Here is a 20068-nt window from a genome sequence, read left to right on the forward strand (position 1 = left end):
AAGGGTGGTATTTGTGGGGGCTCCTACCCTTTGCCCGTGGGAAGCCGAAGACTTTGTGTGTCCTGGTGCCCCGATGCAGCTGTGAAGAGCAGGGCGTTGCTTGATGCCCATGACCACCACTCTGCTTCTCACGCACCACCCCCTTACAGCTCTAGTTTAACTCCAGGGGGGCACTTCCCTGGGGGTGTTTGGCCACTCTCTGCGCTGGAGCAGACCTCTATCCAGCAGGGCAGGAAAACATGCAATTACCTTAGAAAGCGCATGTTCTCAAGCAGGTGATTGCTGGACACCAGCTGGGGAGCAGCATCCAGTGCCTGTGAATACGCTGAGAAAATAACACCCATCTGCTCCTCCAGTATGGAAAAATCATCATTTGGATTTTTTAAGGAGAAGTTCCATGTAAAGCTATTTTCATTCCTCCCCAGCAGAGCATGCAGATGGGATAGGATTGTCCTCTTGATGACAAGGATTTGCTGCCTCTATTTGCCAGTGCAACCAAACATTTAATTATAAAAGCTCCTGAAATTAAGTAGATGTGAAAATTAAGATGAATATGCTCATTTTTTTGCCAATACTGTGAAATGCTTTTAGTCTGAAAGACTCATTTCATTACAATATACTGTAACAGAACCTTAACAGTCACATAATGACCTTAAAACCTGCTTAGAATGCAGAAACAGGTCATTGCTGTTCACTCTCTTAAAAAAAGTTCTAAACCCCTAAAAATTTAGTTTGCAATGGAAACACTCTGATTATAGAGCACAACGTGTGACACCGTAATTCTATGGCTCAGTATACAGTCTCTCCTAGATTACAGGCTTCTTACAGGATATACATCTCCCTGAAGGTCACTGACGTGTGTTGCTTTCCTCATTTTTCTCTGCTCTGGAGCACTTGGAGAAACAAAAATTCTCACTTAGGAGGATTTAGGTTGCTGCTACCATGTAGAGTTAAACCAGTCCAGTTAGATCAATTCAACCAATGCAAAGGCATTTTTAGTGTGGTTGCAGTGACCTATTTCAAATCAGCTTAAGCTTCTTCCTCGTTGTCTTAGGCAAGCTGTAAGAGGCCTGGCTGATATGGAAAAGAGAGTACATGCTGCACCTCCCCTCAGGTTGAACTGAATCATGTTGACATAACACCTTTCACTAAATGGGCCCAAGTCCAAGCACAGACAAGCCCCAGAGGGGTCACTTGCCTGACATCCCACGGAGAGGGGGATAGAGCAGCCAAGAGCATCTCCTGTGCCGAAGCCCAGGTCTGTGGTGGGAGGAAATGCACTCCCCAGATTTGAGTGTTCCGCCTCCCCAAATCCCACAGGGAGACCTGGGGGTACGGGCCTGACCACAAAAGCTGTGCACCTCATTGGCTGCCCCTCCCACAAAGACACCAAGCAGTTAGACATAATATGGGCCAATTAATCCCCAGACCAGCAGTCTGGGGCTAAGGAAAACGGCCTGGAACAGCCCAGCTGCAATTTCCTCATCTTTGTAACAGTTTGTAGAGACTTACTGGGAGTTCAACTGTATCTGACACAAGTTTTCTACGGCACAGATACCCTGGATCTCCAGCCTAGCATTCAATTTTCTGCCTCTTTTAGCCTATTTCTATACTTTCAGCTGCAGGCAAGGTCATCAGGACTTGTCTGATGGGCAAGGGGTCACTATTTTCTCCTGACACTTGATACCAGCTGCACTATTTTGGTAATAATCTCAAAGGAAACCCACCTGGGAGCAGAGGCAGAGCCCAGAAAATATCAATCCAAAGGGTTTTCACCTGTGTCCAGCTACAAGGTTTGGAAACAGGAGGTTGGAAAGGCAAGGTATCAGTAGCCTGATTGTATTCACAGATAGTCCTACTTTCTCTGTACCCTGTGGACTCTAATACCAATATTTTGCTGATTTAGGGTGACAAAAAAGCCATAATGTATCTAAAAATTTCAGAAAGAGGTGAGGAAGTGTCAGACAGCTGCTCTGGCCAGCTTCATACTCAGTCTGTGATGCCTCTAAGAAAATCCTCGCATAAACATCACTGATGGCTCTTGGGTCTTCACTCTGTTGGCTGTACATTTCCCTTCAGCCTTGCCTGACACACTCCAGCTCCCTGGTGACTCCATGGGCCATTGGCTACGGCAAAGGAAGGGAACATACGGCATTTTTTAGTTATTTAGCTTTTTGATATTAGGTGAGCTCTGTCCTCCTGTACTCTCTGAGCCAGGGTCATCTCTCTGAACCTCAGCATAAGCTCCTCTGAATTGCTTTTCACATGAGTTTTCCTTCCTTGAGGAGCGTGAGAGAATGCCTTTTTATGATATAAGTAAAACAAGGTGGCTTGGCATCCTCACCATCCCATCGTAAAGGTTGCATTTTTCAGTGGTGAATTAAGAAGATTGATCAAATTCTTCTGGCATTTTCCAGCTGCTTTGTCACATAGGGTCAATTCTTTGGCACCTTTATGTTAAGCCTTCATCCTGAAACACTGCCACCAGGAAATTCATTATTTAACAAGGCAGTTTCAAAGCAAGGTCCAGGGTTCCCTGTGCCATGGCCTCTGACAGGTTTTCCAGCCAGCTGGTGACATTTTCCTCCTGCAGCTCGCCTGAGGAGAGCTGCAAAGGGAAAAACACCAGGCAGCTTTCCTGGTGCGGGCTCTCTGAACTGCCACAGCCTGCTCCAGGATTCCAGATTGAGGGAGGACCGAAGAAATGGAGGTGCTCCATGCTGGCCTTCCAGGCATCCATCCTTCACCCTGACACGGACGAGCTGTTTCTCAGTTGTTTGGCAGAACAGGTGGATGTGGTACAGCAGCCACAGCCTCGCTATGGTCTGGACGGAGGTAGCCATGAGGCGTTTCCTCAGGACTGTCAGGATTTTACCTTGTTGCTAACAGAAGCAAGGAAAGCCTGGGAAAATGCAGACTGGTATTCCCTTGCAGGCTGTTCACGTTGGTTTCCTGCCTCCTGAGCTGCTCCAGGGGGGTCATTCGTTACAAACGTTCCTGCAGGCGCTTGCCCAGCCCAAGACTGGGGACCAGTAAACAGTGCTGAGCCACGCTGGGGCTTGTTCCTTCCCGCAGCTCCTGTTTGCCAGCAGCCACGTTCCCGCTTTGCAGAGGGTCAATCTCTTCATTTTCTCCTTCAGACCGTAATTGCTCTCAGTCCTGAGGATGCCTGGTGCTAAGATGGTAAGATAAATACCAGCACTAGTTGCAGGATAAATCACTGTCTGCAGGCTCTCCTGTTGTCTGGTGGGCACAGTAGGTATCTAGTTAGAGTCATATTATTGCCTCTTTATACACGGCGTTCATGTGGAGCTGCTTTTCCTTCAGTATAGGCCATTTCAGTAAAAGCGGGAGCTGAGGCAGATACTTTGCACAGATGGTGCTGTCACCATCCTATAAAGATCTCACAGCCTGTTTAAAAGTAAGATTTCTAGCACAGGGATGGGATCTCAAGGTCCCAAACTGGCTGCTGTGGAAGGTCTCTGAAGGCTCCTTTCTGAGCCAGGCTTGCGGGAAGCGCCTGGGTTGGCAGCGGGGTCCCCTCCCCTCTCTGTCACCCAACAGCAACCACAGAAGGACGGTCAAAGACAGAGAAGTGGAGAAAGGGTCCAGCGAAGGGCAGAGCAAAAGGAAACGGAAAAGTGGGGTGTCTCCACACACTCCCAGGCTAAGAGGAGCTCAGAGCTGGCGCGGTCTGCTTGGCACCTGTGGCTGTGATTTTGTTAGTCTGGATTTATTCTCCTCCCCATTGTGAGAGTCCATTCTCCTGTTCAGCTATCCCCATGGGTCTTTCATGTCAGCCTTGCATGGTGTGCTGTATAAAACATATTTATTTTGTAATTGGAGTATGTGGTCAATACAGACTTCACTCCGCTGTGTTATTCTGCAGTAATTCGAATCTATAATAAGTGGAATATTCACCATTTCTTCCTACAGCCTTACTGATGGCATAATGATGAAGGACTGTGTTGTGTTCTAATCCAACAGTGTACGTTGTAGACGCCATATATCATTGTATTTACCCCCATATTTGTAGTAAAATAATGCTGTACCTTTGCACGTGGGCTGCCAAGCATTAGTGTTCCTTTAGTGCTGTCATTGTAGGAGAAACACAACACCAACAATATACTATTATCACTGTAAAGTGACAGGAATGTAGCTGTATCTGTGCTAATGTGCTGCACTGTATGATAATTACATACACGCTTTTTTTTTTTAAGAGAGAGAGAGAAGTCTGAAGGGACTGAGCTGGTAGCACCGCATGAACACCCTGTTCTCCAGGAGCTGCTCAGCTGAGAACCAGCAAGTCATTCCATAGTTTCAGCCCCACTATCATCACCTTCCCACGAACCTGTCTGACATACACTCTGTCATGCCCTTGGTCACGTCGGCCTTGTTTTACAAATACAGAAATAAAGAATAACGTACAGGAAGACTCCAGTTGGCTGTTTTCCTTTCCAGACACCCAAACCAAATACGCATTTGAATGGCAAAATGGCACTTAGATGGCAGGAGAGGACACCGACTCCCTCACTGCAAATGTATGTCAAGGCATGCAGGTGTACTTTTCCTGTCCCTTAGTATGTCAGGTTAATACTAAGCTACATCTACTAGCTCTGAACAATTTAACATTGGCATATCTCTCACTTTATACTTCAGCAGCCTAAAATAGCAGGTTGAGGAGTTTTCTTTGATGCTGATTTTTAATACATGTTGCAATAGTGATGTGTTGATATTCAAGCTGGGGCAACAGGCTAACAGGAGTTATTTCTAAGCAAGTGATCCTGGCATAGGTCCTGGGCAAAATAATGGTACCACCACAGACTGAACACCTAGAAAATTAACAAATGTTGGTCCACATGGTTTTATAGCAATTAGATCCTGTCAAACAAGTCCAATTGCCTTTTTTGCTGGAACTGGAAGTTGATTCGAGAAGCATATTGCCTGGATGCAGCAGATGTCTGCTAGGCACCTGACAAGGCAGCTAATTGAGTGATTTGGATCACATGGGCCCATTCACAAGTATTAATGTGAAGCCAAGCGCAAGCTTATCCATCTAAAAGCAAAAAAGATCTCCTGGAAAAGTGGCGCAAAAAAATGGATTGAAGACCACTGTGGGCAAGTGAGCAAATGTAAGCTGCTGGTGCATGAGGAGTTAATGTAGTCTGGTGTATGTTAACGTGGGGATGATAAAAGTAAGGAAAGATTTCTTCTCTCCACGTGTAAGTGCTCACATCAAGGCTGGATTATGAGATGCTAATCTGATGTTCACACTTGTAAAAGGGTACAGGAACTGGAGAAGGTTCAGAAAAGAGCCACAAAAATAATTTGCAGATGGGAGAAAATGCCCTACAGTGAATGATTTTTAAAAGCACAATCTGTTTAGATTGTAGGAAGGAAAAGTGAGAGGTGACTTGATTAGTGTGTAAGTACCTTCATGGGGAGAAAATACCAGGTACTAAAGGGCTCTTTAATTTAATGGAGAAAAGCATAATAAGAACTAATGCCTGGGAGCTGGAGCTGGAGAAATTCAGACTAAATAAGCCACCAGGTTTTAACAATGGAGGTGATTAAACACTGGCACAAAGTCCTGAGGGAAGGTGAGTGTCCTCTCTCTCCTGATAGCTTCTGTTCAGGCCCAGACTTCTTTTTTGTCAGACGTGCTCTACCCAAACATCAAGGGTTTGCCTTTTTGCAGGGGTAAAGCCCTTTCTCATAGTGAAAGGTGGGTCTCAACAAGGCGATGGAACTTCCTGGCTGAAAACTGCTTTGGAAAAATGCCTTCTTACCCGGATATGCCAAGGGTAAAGGGACTTCTTCTAAGGAAAGACATTTTAATAACATATTTGGGTCCACAGGGCTTACGGAGGAGGCTGAAGAGCTGCCAGCCCAGGGTCTCAGTTGGAGTGATGCAGCGCAGCATCTGAGGCCGCTCATTCAGCATGAGTGCTCTCCCATGCTGTTGGTACCTCGTTTCCCATTCCATCTCCAGCTCAGACCTTCCCTCTGCATTGACAGATGTTGCTGTCGGGGCCTACAGAGAAGTTCATCCTCTACCACCCAGAAGCATTTGGTGGTCCTCTGAAGTTGAACCTCTCCATGAACTCTGCAAGAAGATGAACACATCCCTTCCTGAGGCCAAGCCCCAGGTAATCACACAAACTGGAGATCCAGCTTCAATCCTGTTCAGGTTTTTCTTTGGTGACATTTTTTAATTCCACACTGGTTAATGTTAAAATCATCTTCTATTAAAAAAAAAAAAAAAGAGGCAGCTTTTATTGCCCCAGTTGTATGCAGGATGTTATCTTTGTCGTTGTGCTGTGAGATTGTCAGTGTATTTCCAATTTCTTTAGCAGCAAGCAGCAATGCTAGCATGACTCCCTTTGCAGTACACATGTGCTGGCATTCATTCTGCATGTGGTTTCTTGGCCAGCTTGAAAATACTCTGCTATCCCTGCACCTATCTATAAACATTTCAGTCACCCAGTCATAGAGCCAAAGCAATACCAAGTGACTTATGTGATGGTTTATTCGCCATAAATAATGAGTAGTGGACGAAAAATACCACTGTGAATAGTTCAAAAGCCATCAGTGGATAGAAATATGCTCCCATGATAAGTACACTTGTAATAATGGAGCACATTTATACAAACAAACTGTTCAGAGTTAATTTCTGAGAGAAAAAGAAATCCAGCATTAATGGCATAAATGGCTAATCATGTGTCACTCCAGCTGCTTTAGGAAACTACCACAAGCCTTGCCCATTTCTGCAAAAAGCCAGTAATGTATCACGGTGTTTAACCACGAGACTGAGCTGTTGCGATGGGCTGCTGGTGGCAGCAGGAAGGTAGGGGCGGCACACGTATTTTAAGAGATTGTTTTAACCAAGACAGACATTTTGAGAGACAACCTCCCACCTGCTCAAGTCTTTGACCATTTCTGTTCCTGACAGCATGCTTAGGCATGCATTTTGTGTGTATATATATATTTCTCCACTTGTAAAAATTTTCCATTTAAATCTTGGTGTTTTATCGCTTAAGGGCATAATTTCCCATTTCTCCACCTCCCTGGGAATCTAATTCCTCTGCCATCTCCATTGCATCTGATTCTCCTGTGGTCCTAGTATCAGGAGTAAGTAATCTCCTTCCCTGGAGACATTCACACCCTGCCTGGACGCGGCCCTGTGCCCCTGCTCTGGGGGTGCCTGCTCAGGCAGGGGGTGGGACGGGATGAGCTCCAGAGGTGCCTTCCAGCCCCTGCCAGTCTGTGATTCTGTGATTCTGTGATTCTGTGATTCTGTGATTCTGTGATTCTGTGATTCTGTGATTCTGTGATTCTGTGATTCTGTGATTCTGTGATTCTGTGATTCTGTGATTCTGTGATCTGTATACAGAGTAGTTTCTGCTACGTGGCCTCCAGGCTTAATTCTTCTACTCCTTGGTGATTTGGTACAAGTAAACCAGTAGTTCATTTCCTAATATTAAAAATATAAAAATAGAGGTACAAGAAAAGAGTGTTTTGCCTAGTGAAACTGGCTGGGGTTCTGATCTTCACAAAACTGTTAGAAATAGCACAGAGTTTTCTAGAGTGGTTTGGCTCAGTTTCCAAATTATGTGTTGGTAGAAAAAAATATTGGCAGGGCATCAAAATTCTCAAGCAATGTTATCAAGTGCTTTTGAGAAAGCTGCAGCTAGTCATTTTGGGGATTAACTTTGATTTGTCACATTCATTCTTAATAACTTTTTACAAATCCAACTCAAGCAGCGCACACATATCATTTTCATTTTTCCAGTAAGATTTGGATTTCTGTTCTGTTATCACTATCTGAGAGACGTACATGGAAATTCAAGAGATGAGCAGCACCTGCCCAATGGACACACCAAAATGTTGGCTGTAGGATGTAATGTCCCATATGGAGGATCCTGTTGTTGGATGTTTGGATGGCGGCTCTGGGAGGACCACAGGGCAAGACACAAAGGTGCAGACCTCATAAGGTGTCTAGGTAGGCTCCTGGTGCCAAGTAAAGTCAACGGCGGTGGTCTGTGTGAGTACTGTTGGCCCAAGGAGGAGTGGGAGAGAAGTTGTAGACCCAAAGTTTAATTTGTTAATGAGAATGTTATGTAGAAAGATCTCAATGGTATAATTTCTGAAATGCTCTCAGAACCAAGTACACAGAAGAGGAATTAGAATTCTTGAGGCACGTAAGAGAAACACATGGATGGGATCAGGATCTGGACCTGCTAGAGATTGAATACATTTTTTGAGGTGGTGGGACGTGCCCATAAGATGCAGGTTCCCACACAGCCAAAACAGAACCTGGCTGGAGATGGTGTTTAAGAATACAGTAAAAAACCCAAGCGCTGAACCAATGTCAAATATTTGCAAGTGTCTATTTGAATGCTAGAATTTTCAGTTCACTTATCATAATTTTTAGACTCAGTTCTAAAGGAAGGTATCGGCTTAACAGGCCTTCTAGACACCTGACAGTGAGGTCATAATCGGTGGGACATTCATACTAGGGTGTCATTCATATAGTAACAACAGAGTAACTGGCATCAGTGGAGAAGAGACACTAGGGAGACCTTAAAGTTCAATAAGATAAAGTTCACTGTATCAATAAGTAGCACGTAATTGCTGTGGACTGAAATTTTGTGCATATGTGGGAAGAAATAGAAAGGGTGGCTGTGCGCTGTACTCCAGGGGTAGGCAACATCTCCGTGGTGGTGCATGGGGTCATCAAGCACTGAGCAATGTTAGTTGGTCTCTCAGGGCTGAAAACACAAAAATAAAACTAGACTCAAATTGCCCCCATGGTGATCAGTGACTGTTACAAAGGGGTGAGGTGCTGAGAGGACATTTTCAGGCAGCATAAGTGACTGTTTCTTGGAGACTAGGAAAGAGGAGCAGCTTTGATTTAGTGCGGAGCTGTCCAGGAGCCCTGGTTCAAGGTCTAACCATCAAAAGTGGCTCCATAAGAGTGACCATAATAGACTGAAGTTCGGTATTCTATAGGAAAGGGAGGGGGGAAAAGCAGAGATCACTCTGGTAAATTTTAAAAGGAAACTACAATAAAAATGAGGAGACTAGTTAAAAGGGAATTTAAAGGGAATGGCTAGAAGGGTAAAATGATTGAAAGTGGTAGGGAGACTTTTGAAAGACATAGCGTTAGAATCTCTGGAACATTGTTAGAAAAACTTTAAACAGTTAAAAATAATTCTGACCATGGTTATACAGCAGAAATAAGTGACTAGAACTAAAAGATTATCTTTCAAATGAGGAAAATAAACTCTGGCAAGTTAATGTAAATCTACATTAACATGCACCAAAATATGTTTGAGAAAGACCTTGCTAAAGACATAAAAACTACTGATAACACATTTTTTTTCAAGCATTGGGAGGTGAGTATATGCCATAGGGCTAGTACAGCTCATGGAGGATCAGAATTCAGTGGGAGATCTGTGAAAGAAAGGGCACAGCAGGGAAGTTAAATAAACAGAGGAATTTAGTAATGTTCCCACATGGAAATCTTTATTACAAGGGATGAGTATAAGAAACTGTTTTATATTTTAGGCTTGAAATTAAAAACTGAATAATAAAAATTCATCAAGACCAGACGGTATTTTCCAAAGAGCTGCAAAGGAACCAAAAAATGAAATTCCAGTCTATTAACTGTGCTGGGAAATCTGTCACTTCAATCCACCTAGGCACCAGAAATTAGAAAGTGGAGAATTTCTTGCCAGTTTATTAAAAAGAGTTGAAGGGGAAATACGGAAAGCTGTGAAATTGGAAGCCTGACTTTTTACAAGGAAAGCTGGAAGACACTATAATAAAGAGGAAAATAAGCAGGCACGTAAGGCAGAACAAGATGTTGTCTCGTCCAAAACTGACCAACAGAGCACTTCTAGATCCTGGAGGTGAGAACAGACGTAGCCCTGGGTACTTGGATTTCCAAAAAACTTTCAATAAAGTTTGCCCCAAAAGCAGTTATGGGATAAAAGGAAAGGTCCTTACATGGTATAATGGCTATTTAAATGACAGGAAAAAATGCAGGAATAAAAAACCTTCATGTCTCAAGAGAGTAGTGTAGTGCTGGAGTCAGGGGAATCTGCCTACAATGGTAAACAGTGCCAGGGAACCTTCCTGGGCAGTGGGATTCACTAAATACAACATTATACTGTTAAATTTTTATCCTGGCCTCTGGCTTGGTTTCTTGCAGCCAACTTGCACCATCCTGAACAACTCACAGGCACCGCAGGACAGTCGGTGCAGCCCAGGGTAATTTCTGATGGTCAGTGTGGGTACGGCCAGCCTTTCCTGGAGAGTGGGAGGGTGTTAATACAAGGTACGGACACATGTCATGCCATGCCAAGTGTGATATATTATACCTTTATGCATCATTATGAAGATGTATAAAGATTTATTCTTTATAGAGAGTTCTTGGGAACATCAACACAATCCTTGGTAGTGCTTATAAAGGAAATGTTAGAAAACAAAGAGAACATTAGAAGCAAGCAGAAAATAATTTACTGCATGAATAAGTCCATGGAATGGCCACATTTTGAATATAATATATATTCCTACTGAAACTGCCTGAAGATCTTTCGGCAGACTAGAAGACCTTTAGAAATGGGCAGGAAGGATAATCAGAGATTTAGAATAACTTTCGCAGCGGGAGATTTTAGAAGGCTACCACACCTCAACTTGAATGATTGCACAGGGAAGAGAAGGATTGTGGTGGACAAAAACCTACAAAATCATGAGTGACATAGAAACAGTGAGTATCTCCTATTCTCCCAAGCACAAACCACTGCAATCAGCATCTCAAATTATCAGGCAAGAAGTTTGAAATGAGCAAAGGAAAGATCCCCCGAGAATGCATAATTACACTTCCTAGCAAGATGGCTGAGCATGTCGTGGAGTTCAAAGGCACAAATAAGTTCAGAAAGCAGGGAAACAGATTTATAGACAAGAAGGATGTTGTCTGAAACACAACGATGCAGAGCAATGTTCAGCAAAAAGTCTTTGAGCCACACTCTGGAAGCAGGGAGACTCCTCAGGGAAATGCCACTCCATGTTTGTCCTGATTCTTTGGAGCATCCCCTGGTGACCATTGGCAGGTAGCAGGGAGGATAGATCTGACCCAGCATGTCACTTTCTCCATTCTTATTGCGTCCTGATGCAAGTTTCGTGACTTCCACAATGCAGGGATTCTCGGTTGGGTGTTTTAACAGAAGCATTAATTACAGTAGTGGACAGCAGTGAATTAGAATTTCTGACAACAAAGAAAAAAGCTGATTTTTATTCTCTTTAGAGAACTAAAAATATGATCTGTCTTTTTAAAAACTGGGACACGTATTTGTCAACAGTTTTTTAGAATTAAAAAATGCACCTTTTAAAATGTATGCTGGTGTCGCATCTGATTCAACATTGACATAAGCATATTTCTTGGTGTGGAGGTTTTTTTCCCCAGTAACTCCATGTTCTAATGAGCTTATCATGAATCACTGAACAAGGATCATTGACACATGCTTTGAGGATAGGACCAGCCCTTGACAGTGTGCGCACAGTCACTTGGCTTTTCTCTTCATTCTTCACACTGTTGCACTGAAAGCTCCTTCCATCAGGCTGTTTGATCTTGGTGAGCGCACAGTCGGGTCTGGTCAGGAAAACAGTATGTCTCGCATAAGCATATCGTATCTTTTCTTTTAAAAGCTTGTCACAATGAATTAAAGAATTTGATGCGGTAGGACACCAGAACGCCGCCAAACTCAAATGCACTTGAACCGGTTTTAGTTTTTATTTAAAGGGTTAGGTTTTTGCATGGTGAGTTAGTCATCTGTGGCTCTTGGAGGCACCTAAATCTCACCCAGTGAATTGTTGGTGATGTTCCCAGGAGTCTATTAGATTTAGATGGATGAAGGTCCTTAGCTGTGTAGCTGGCCCATCTTGCACATGTGCAGAGCCATGCCTTTCACCACCTCTAACCATGACTAAACCATCTCGCAAATCACTTCCCTCCCAGTGAATGTCTACGTTGTGCCTCCACCAGCTGCAAAGCTCTCAATAGTTTTTATGCTTAGAGGTGAGAAATGAGGTCTGTGGAGATCAGAGCTCAGTCATGACCAGGCCTTGGCCAGGAGGCTGGAGAGGCAACAGCCCGATGAGCCAGGGTGAAGGACGACCTGGAGAGGGGAGAGTAGGTGGGATGACCAGTGCTCCCAGTACGGGGAGATGAGCAGGGAGATGCTGCTGCATCCAGGGACTTGATACCCACAGTCCAGGTTGGGCTGCCTTATGAAGCTGTCTTTCAACATCCCTCTGGGGATGATGTGAATTTTTCAGCACCCTCTGCCTAAAAATACTGCACTACTGGGCCACATTTATATAATTTTTCCTTATATATAATGCTGCCTCATAACAGAGAAATCATCAGTCAGCGACCAGCCTCTGAAAGACGTAAGCCAACAGGAGGAATATGAAACGTCCCTGGCAGAGAGGTGCTCAGCAGCTTGCAGGGGAGAGCAGGTTCCTCAGGGAATGAGGGTCTTGAATTCTGGCAGAAAAAGGTGAAGGCTGGGAATTGCCTTTCCCTCACAGGTTTGGTGGCCTTCCTCCTAGAAGTTTACTCCACCCTCATCTCTCCCTCCTGTCTCTGATGGAGCTGCATCAGCCACCTCTGGACTTGGGAAAACCTCTGTTCCCTGAAGCGAAGGGAGCAGCATTTGCCCAGAGCTCCCCCGTGGCGCCTTCCCCTTTGCAGCCTGGCTCTGCACGGCTGCTTGGGAGCACCCGTGCTGAATTAAACCGGATTGCACTTTTCCTCCTTTAGTAATTTAGATAAAAGTAACATTTTGTTTGAGAGCAGCAGCAATTATACCTCGGGGTTTGGGATTAACATAATTAATACTTTCTCAATCTCCAAATGTCTCCTCCCACCCCCACTTCGGCTGCAGAGTCTTGTCTTTCAGTGACGCTCCAGTGGATAGCGTTCCCCCAAAAAAGGGCTTTGTACATAATTGGGGAGTGTTGCATGTGTTCAGGAAGGAGCATCTTGGAAAAAAAAAAGAATTGTATCACAACGCATTAGTGTCTGTATCACATGAAAAGCCTGTCACTTCACCACCCAGGGAGCTAATGAAGATCCCAATTATACAGCAATAAAATATACATACGCAGTACAGAGGGGCTTATACATTTTTAATTTTTTTTTCCAAAGCCAAATGCAGAAAGAAAATTCTAATCAGTGGTTTTGTAATTTTTAAATAGAAAGGTACGCCGCTGCAGGAAACACCCAGGAGTTGCATTTCATCCCCCAGCAAAGCCGTGTGCGGGCAGCCTGCCGCCCTGCCGCAGTCCCGGCACCGTCCCCTCCGCCCGCCCCACCAGCAGCTCCCTGCTTGCCTGGAGGATCCTGGGAGGAGGAAACCACATTTTTTGGCAGTGACCCCAGCAATTCCCACACCCCCGACAGCACGTCGCTGTCTAGCCAAGCAGTCCCCCTGGTGTCCCCCTCTCCTCACTCTAAGGAAGCCCTTCACTGCTTCAATCGGCTTTGCATGGCTAATGAAGATTTTCCCCTTTGCAGGGAGATCGGAGCAGTGAAGACACAGCAGGTGGTCTCTGGGGGTTTCCTTGCCCACCCTGCAAGGTGGCAGCAGGACAGCAGCGGGCATCCGAGCTGCCGGCTGCGCGCTCCAGCTTGTGTTTGCTTCTTCGTGGTTGTCAAAGCTGGCAGGATGGCTGTGATTGCCCAGCCTGACCCCGGCCTCGGCAGGGAAGACCCATCATCAGCTGCATGACAACAAGAAAAACGTAGGATGGAGCTTTAGCAGCAAAACCAGCGGCTTCCAGCAAAAGCCCCCTCATTTCTTCCTGGACCAGAGCCCTGGAGACAGTGGGCACTGGTGAATAGTGCCCCTATTAAGAAATGCTTAGCAAAGGGCATTTTGAGGCAAAAGAAGTGAAAACCTGCTCTTTTCCTCTACCCATTTATTGAAGACCTCCATTACGTGATCATTCACTGTCATTTTCCACGGCGCTCCTGTCCTGCGTGCCCTGGAATGCGGCGAGCCTGCATGGAGGCACACCTCTGTCCTCCCCAGGGCTCACGTCCCGGCTGTATTCCCACTGCCCCAGACAGGGACCACAGGGATGCAGGGGGATGGATGTCCATCTTCACCTCCGCACCCTTCACTGAACCTGGAGACAAGGTTTGCAGCCGCAGACCTCCGCCCCGACTCTGCAGATGGCTTGTATAGTGCAGATGGACTTTCAGACAGTTTAGCTGCCCCTTCATGAACTTGTGAAAAACAAGAATTTTTTTTCTTTCCTGTGGTCCATAATACACATAAATCTGGCTCTTGTCCACCGGAACAATAAATCACATACCTCGCCAGCCTGCCATCCCTCCCAACCTTCAAATGTTGCTCCAAACCAGGAAAGTATTAGAGCTGATCAACAAAACAACTTTAAGAGCTTTTAAACATTAGCATAGCAATATATTTCCCTTAATTGCATCCAAAGAAATTATTGACCTATTTGGGATTCAGTTTCCAAAAAAATTATATATAAAAGTGTCAGTCTGAGACAGGAGCTCAACTTGGAAAGTTTCAGACAAAGCACTCAAGATCTGGCAAGGTTTTAAGCAATTCAGAACAACGTTTTAAAACGGAGCTGTCAGGCAACCTGAAGCGTAAAGCAGTTCTGCCAACTCCTCTAGTAATAAAAATAAATGATCATTTGTTGCTTTCTGAATTGTGATATGCAGATCAGTGAATATATTATACAATGTCCTATGTCCTAAATCCCATTTTCATTTAAATTTTAAAGCCACTATAATGTGTTGCATAAATATAAGGGTAAAATATAATTACTGATGATAGCATAATTCTGAAAAGTTTTCAAGCATGCAAAAAAGCACATGAATTGTTATTTTGACTTAATCAGTGAGCAGGCTCTGAGCGTATCGGTGTTGTGACAGACGTAAGATCATTAGCACCAGACACGGCAGGAACTTTAACCTACCATGGAACTATTGAGGGTGGGGAAAAATCCTGCATTTTTCCAGCTACAGAGATATTAAAAATGTTTAAAATGCATATGGTAACACTAGTGTTTGAAATTTGTTTGTGGAACCAATTACAAGAGGTTGAAGAAAAATTTTTAGGATGAAATTCACCCTCATGTAGCCCAGCTGAGACTAACGGGCCACTTGGTTCAGGCTAAGAGGGTGCAGGGGAGGCACAGATCTCTCGCTGGGTGCACTCAGTGCGGGAACCCAGCCTTTTGCTGGCGAGCACACCCAGTATCTATCAACTGTTAACACTGAGCTTTCCTGCTCCTGCATGCTCTGCTGAGTCTCTCTGCAAAGGCAGATATGGTCTCCTCTCTATTTAGCCTCCTGTAGTGATACAGGTACTTTAATGCTTCTCGAGCCCTGAGAAGAAGAATGAAATGACTCAGATAAAGTAGACAAGGGCCTCTGTCTTAATTTTTTCTCTCTAAGTTGCAAAGTTCATCTTGAAATCCCGGTATATACCTGACTGCCTTCCTAATTACTGTTATCTTAGCTACTATGCCAGTTTTAAATTGCAAGTTGAGCTGGAATAAAAAGCAAAGAAAGTTTAATTAATCAGTTAATTAATTATTTCTCCCTCTTTTAATAAGAAGATAATATTCGCAGAGACAAAACAGGGCAAAGATCACTACTGCGGCCAGGTCACTGCAGTGGCACTGGTCCTCGTTGCCAGTGACTGCCCTGCGGCCGTGTGCCCTTGAAATCAGTGGCTTTTCTCCAGATTCCCTCTCTTCCATCCTCCCACTACATGAAGGAGCTGTTAACCGAGCAGCAAGAGCTGCTCCTGCGTTGGGAAAAGGGTTTTAGAAGGCCAGCACTAACAGAAAGTTTGGGAGAAAACAAGCCTAGGGTAAAAAAGAATGATAGAATGATTTTTTTTTTCTAATTGTTTCTTAAAAGCCTGCAAGCAGCCAGGGCTCCTGTTGAAAATGTTGAAGCAAAGAAACCAGTGATGCCCAAGGAGAGAAATACCCCTGCAGGCATTGCCCAGTGACAGCCTCCTCCAGGAGGTGCAACAACAGCTACCAAAGGCAGTTCTGAAATCTGCCCTGTATTGGGCACAAGGATGTCCAGGGATTTGATTAACCCTTTGCAGACGTTAATGCTCCAGCAGCAACTTTTTGGTTCCACCAGCAGGACACTGCCATAACCTCAGGGCCATGAAACCCAGCAGTGATCAATGAATGCTGGGTGGGTTCTGCCCGGCTTAAAAAACCCAACACCCCAGATATATCCAGAGAGGAGGTTGTATAACGCATTGCAGCTAGCCAAGCTATCTCGGGAGATATTTAGAAGCCAAAATATTTGCAGCACTAATATCCAGAGGCTGAACATGACAGATTTGGAAATAGAACTGGCTAATTTTGTTTTCCATCCAGGTGACTTTTCAGTGTGGCGGCAACTTCTGCAGCAATGTGATTTTCTACATGGAGACATACAGTAAAAAATGTGATCAACTTTTTCTTGTGCTACTATTAATAAATACTGCCTCTGGTTTGCTAAACAAATGCATCTACATCACATAAGGAGATTCATCAAACTCAGCTTCTGCGATAAACGTGTCAGGTTAGTCTCAAAACAAGTGTGTGGAAGACTGCTCAGGAAGAATATATAGGGAAAGGCTTTGGAGCTTTTTGGAGAGGTCCCACCATGACCCTGCAGGGAAGAGCTGACAATAACACAGAGAGGGCAGGGTCTGGGCTGAGGACATGCTCATAAGGCTGTAAGCATGTAAGCCTTACAGGCTGGTAAGCATGTACAAAGTGTTTTCTATGAGAAAGAGCAGAAAAGCAGTGTTAGTGCAAGCGGAAGAATTATCCTACAGTGAACAAATGAGACGAATCAGCTGAGAAAATCTGAGGTGAGGATTTGGGACAAGGTGTGTGGCAGCAGCAGAGTGTACGGGTGAGCCTACAGCAAGGTTGGAGTGGACCAGATATAGGAAATAGTTCAGGGCATCACATGGATCATGGCTTAGGGAGAGAAAGGGTGGAGAAACCATAGAGAATTTCTGGCAGAACCCCCAAAAGGGTGGCATTTGCTAAATTAACAAACATCAGTTCCAATCTAGATGGAGGGCTGAGCAGTTTCCAGCTAAAGCATGATGAGACTGTGATGTGAATGTTTTGGGACATGTGAGGGTTCCAGAAGCACGAGGCAGAGACCACAAGGGACCAGCCTCCTGCGCTGTGGCGCCCCTCCCTTCACATCCCCCCACTGTGTCCCCCATCCCCCCCAGGACGGGGCTCGGAGCTCACTCCTTGCAGGACAAACCTTTCTCCAGCACAGAGCTGACAAGTATTTCCCTGACTGACACCCATCTGCTCCTGTGATGCTGCTCCTCTGTTCCCAAACTCACCCTTCTCCTACTTGATTATTTTTCCCCATTATCTTTAGGGACAATAACTCCACCCTTTATTGGCTTTCTTCACAGTGGCACAAGTTTGTGTTTTCTCTTCTTTTCAGGCAGCTGGTCGCCCCTGTGCTCTGGGAGAGCCCGAACCCAGCTCCGCAGGTGATGGCCAGTGTTTCTGGTCACATTCCACCTGTAGTTCCAGACTTCTCTCGAAACTATCCCAGCCTCACATTTGCCTTTTCCATGGTCATATTACATACCGGTTCTTGTGCTATTCACTAACAAAGATATTAAATACATTTGAATTCAGAACAATTTCCCTAGTGGCTTCCCTCCAGCTAGCCCTTGCAGCTTTGCCCTAACTTGTCCCCTGAGTACCTTTTTGGACTGGTCCTGGTTGTCCCTTACTGTAGTTTAGATAATCTTTTCTATACAATGCAGAATCAAAACCCTTCCTCCAGTGTGAGCAGCTAGAGGTACTACATTTCCTTACCAAGAAACCCACTTTTTTATTCAAAGTTATCAGGTTAGTCTTGCACCATCTAGCTTAAGAAACCCATGTTGAGCTCTAACCTCTTTTCATTTATCCTATATCTTTAATTCTTTTCTGTCCAAATTCACTCTTACAGCTCAAATACCGCAGGGATCAAACTAGCTGGCTGATAGGTACCGGTTCGCTCTTTTCCTTTGCCCTGGGAACTCCCCTGCCTACTCTTTGTTCCTCCAGTGCCACATTCAGCTTAGTAGATTTATTTGAAATAATCGTTACTGGACCTGCAGTTTGATGTTCTGGTTATTTTTAGAAGCCTGAGGTTGAGATTATCAGGCCCCCTGGCTCCAGAGCACTGAGTTGTTCAAAAGTTGCTCCTCCGCAGATGTGATCAGCTCCATTTTCATACCCTCATTCACGGCAGCATCCTGCTGTTGTGTCTGCATTCAGCGTTTTCTTCGTTAGTGAAGACTGACGCAAAATATATATGTAGCTTTGGGGCTATATCCAGAAGATCTTTAATCTTTACTGTTACTGATCAGCAAACCCCTGTCTCTGTTCTTATTTTAGTCGTAACACGAGTCCTTTACAATTTGCTTCAATTCAGTTTTAACTGAGCTTGACTTTTACCAATTCTCACTTTTCCCCTACACACTCTGGGATTTGAGACGTAGGTTTATTTGCTGCTCAGTTCTTTCTTTCTGTCCTTGCAGCCTCTCTGTTTGGTCCTAACAGACTTTTGGATGAAGTTATTCATTGTATTAAACCTGGAGCCCAATCCTCCAGGAATTTTCCACTTGCTTTGGAAGCCTGTGACAGATACTTTGCATATTTGATTTCAACACATTCCCACTAATTCCTCACTATATCCCTCAGCTGCTCAGGACAGTCATCCTAGTTCATTTGGCTTATTATCCTCTGCCCTTTGAAATCAAGAGCCTTATTTGCAGATGATAAAGAGAGCCCTCCATTTGTCTGAACTGAAATAATTCAAAATAGAGTGATTTATTAGTGAGCGGTTCTGCTAGTCAAATCCAAAGGTAATGCTGTATCACTCCCTGTCGGTGAAAGTGTGGTGTGGAGAAGGTGTGTTGCCTGTCACAGGCAGGAACATCTGGGGTGGTCCAGACTGAACAAGTGTGTCATGAACTGCATCTCGCCTGCCAGAGTGCAATGCTGGCTCTGATGGAAGGTGCCCAACCTCTCTGCTTGTACTGAAACAGCTCCAGCATCAGGAGCAACAAATGTCATTTCTCTTTGATGCTTTCCAAGAAGAACCTGATTTAAGAGGCAGAGAGGAAGGACAGTCACTTAGAAGGACCACAGAGGTGTTTTTCCAAGAAGTGCGTTTTATGCCCTTTCAAGGGGGTCATTGTTTTTCTGCAAATAATGAGTAGGAATAGGACCTAAATTAGGAGATTCCTATGACTGGAAGTAAGTGTGACTAACTTCTGTTTGCTGGGAGTATGATCTAGGACAGGAGTGGACACCTTAAGAAATGACAACAGAGTAGAAGAGCTCCTCTATTTCTCAATTTGCTTAAAAATCACAGCAAAGTGTCACAGCCAAACTCTATCTCATATAAGTTTGTTTTTCCTGTGTGCCACTCCTGCATCTCCACAGCTGGTACCCCTTGGTGCCACCGCACTATTTGCCCTAGAGCCAGCTTGATCTATTCCACCTCTATCAACTCATCTCAGCTACTTACACCAGCAACCCAGGAATATGAAACATCATTATCCTTTTATCTCAAAATACACTTGTCTCAGGAATTTACCTGTGCTTTTTCTCTGTTTCTCCAGTGAGAAATTAATGTGTCTGTCAACAAGTGCCCTTCCATTAAACCTGCACTTGTTTATTTTAAAATAAAAGTAAGCTGCCACACTGAGCATAAAAACATGCAGCGTTTTATGTGGGAATCTGAAAGAATATTATATTAAAATGCACATTTCTTTGCTTCTTTTCTGAATCTCATGAGACTCTCTTCCAGGGAATTTCAGCTGGCAATTACTTTCCTCTGCATTAATGTGAATCAAGCCTTTTCAACTATAAAAGATTCTTCATGTAATACACAACCCCTCAGTGATGTTTGCCTTAAAATAAACAGTTCTTTGGCCCACCGCCTCTGTTCCTGCAGTGAAACCTG

Source organism: Phalacrocorax aristotelis, chromosome 17 (genome assembly GCF_949628215.1).
Source record: "Phalacrocorax aristotelis chromosome 17, bGulAri2.1, whole genome shotgun sequence".
NCBI lineage: Eukaryota > Metazoa > Chordata > Aves > Suliformes > Phalacrocoracidae > Phalacrocorax > Phalacrocorax aristotelis.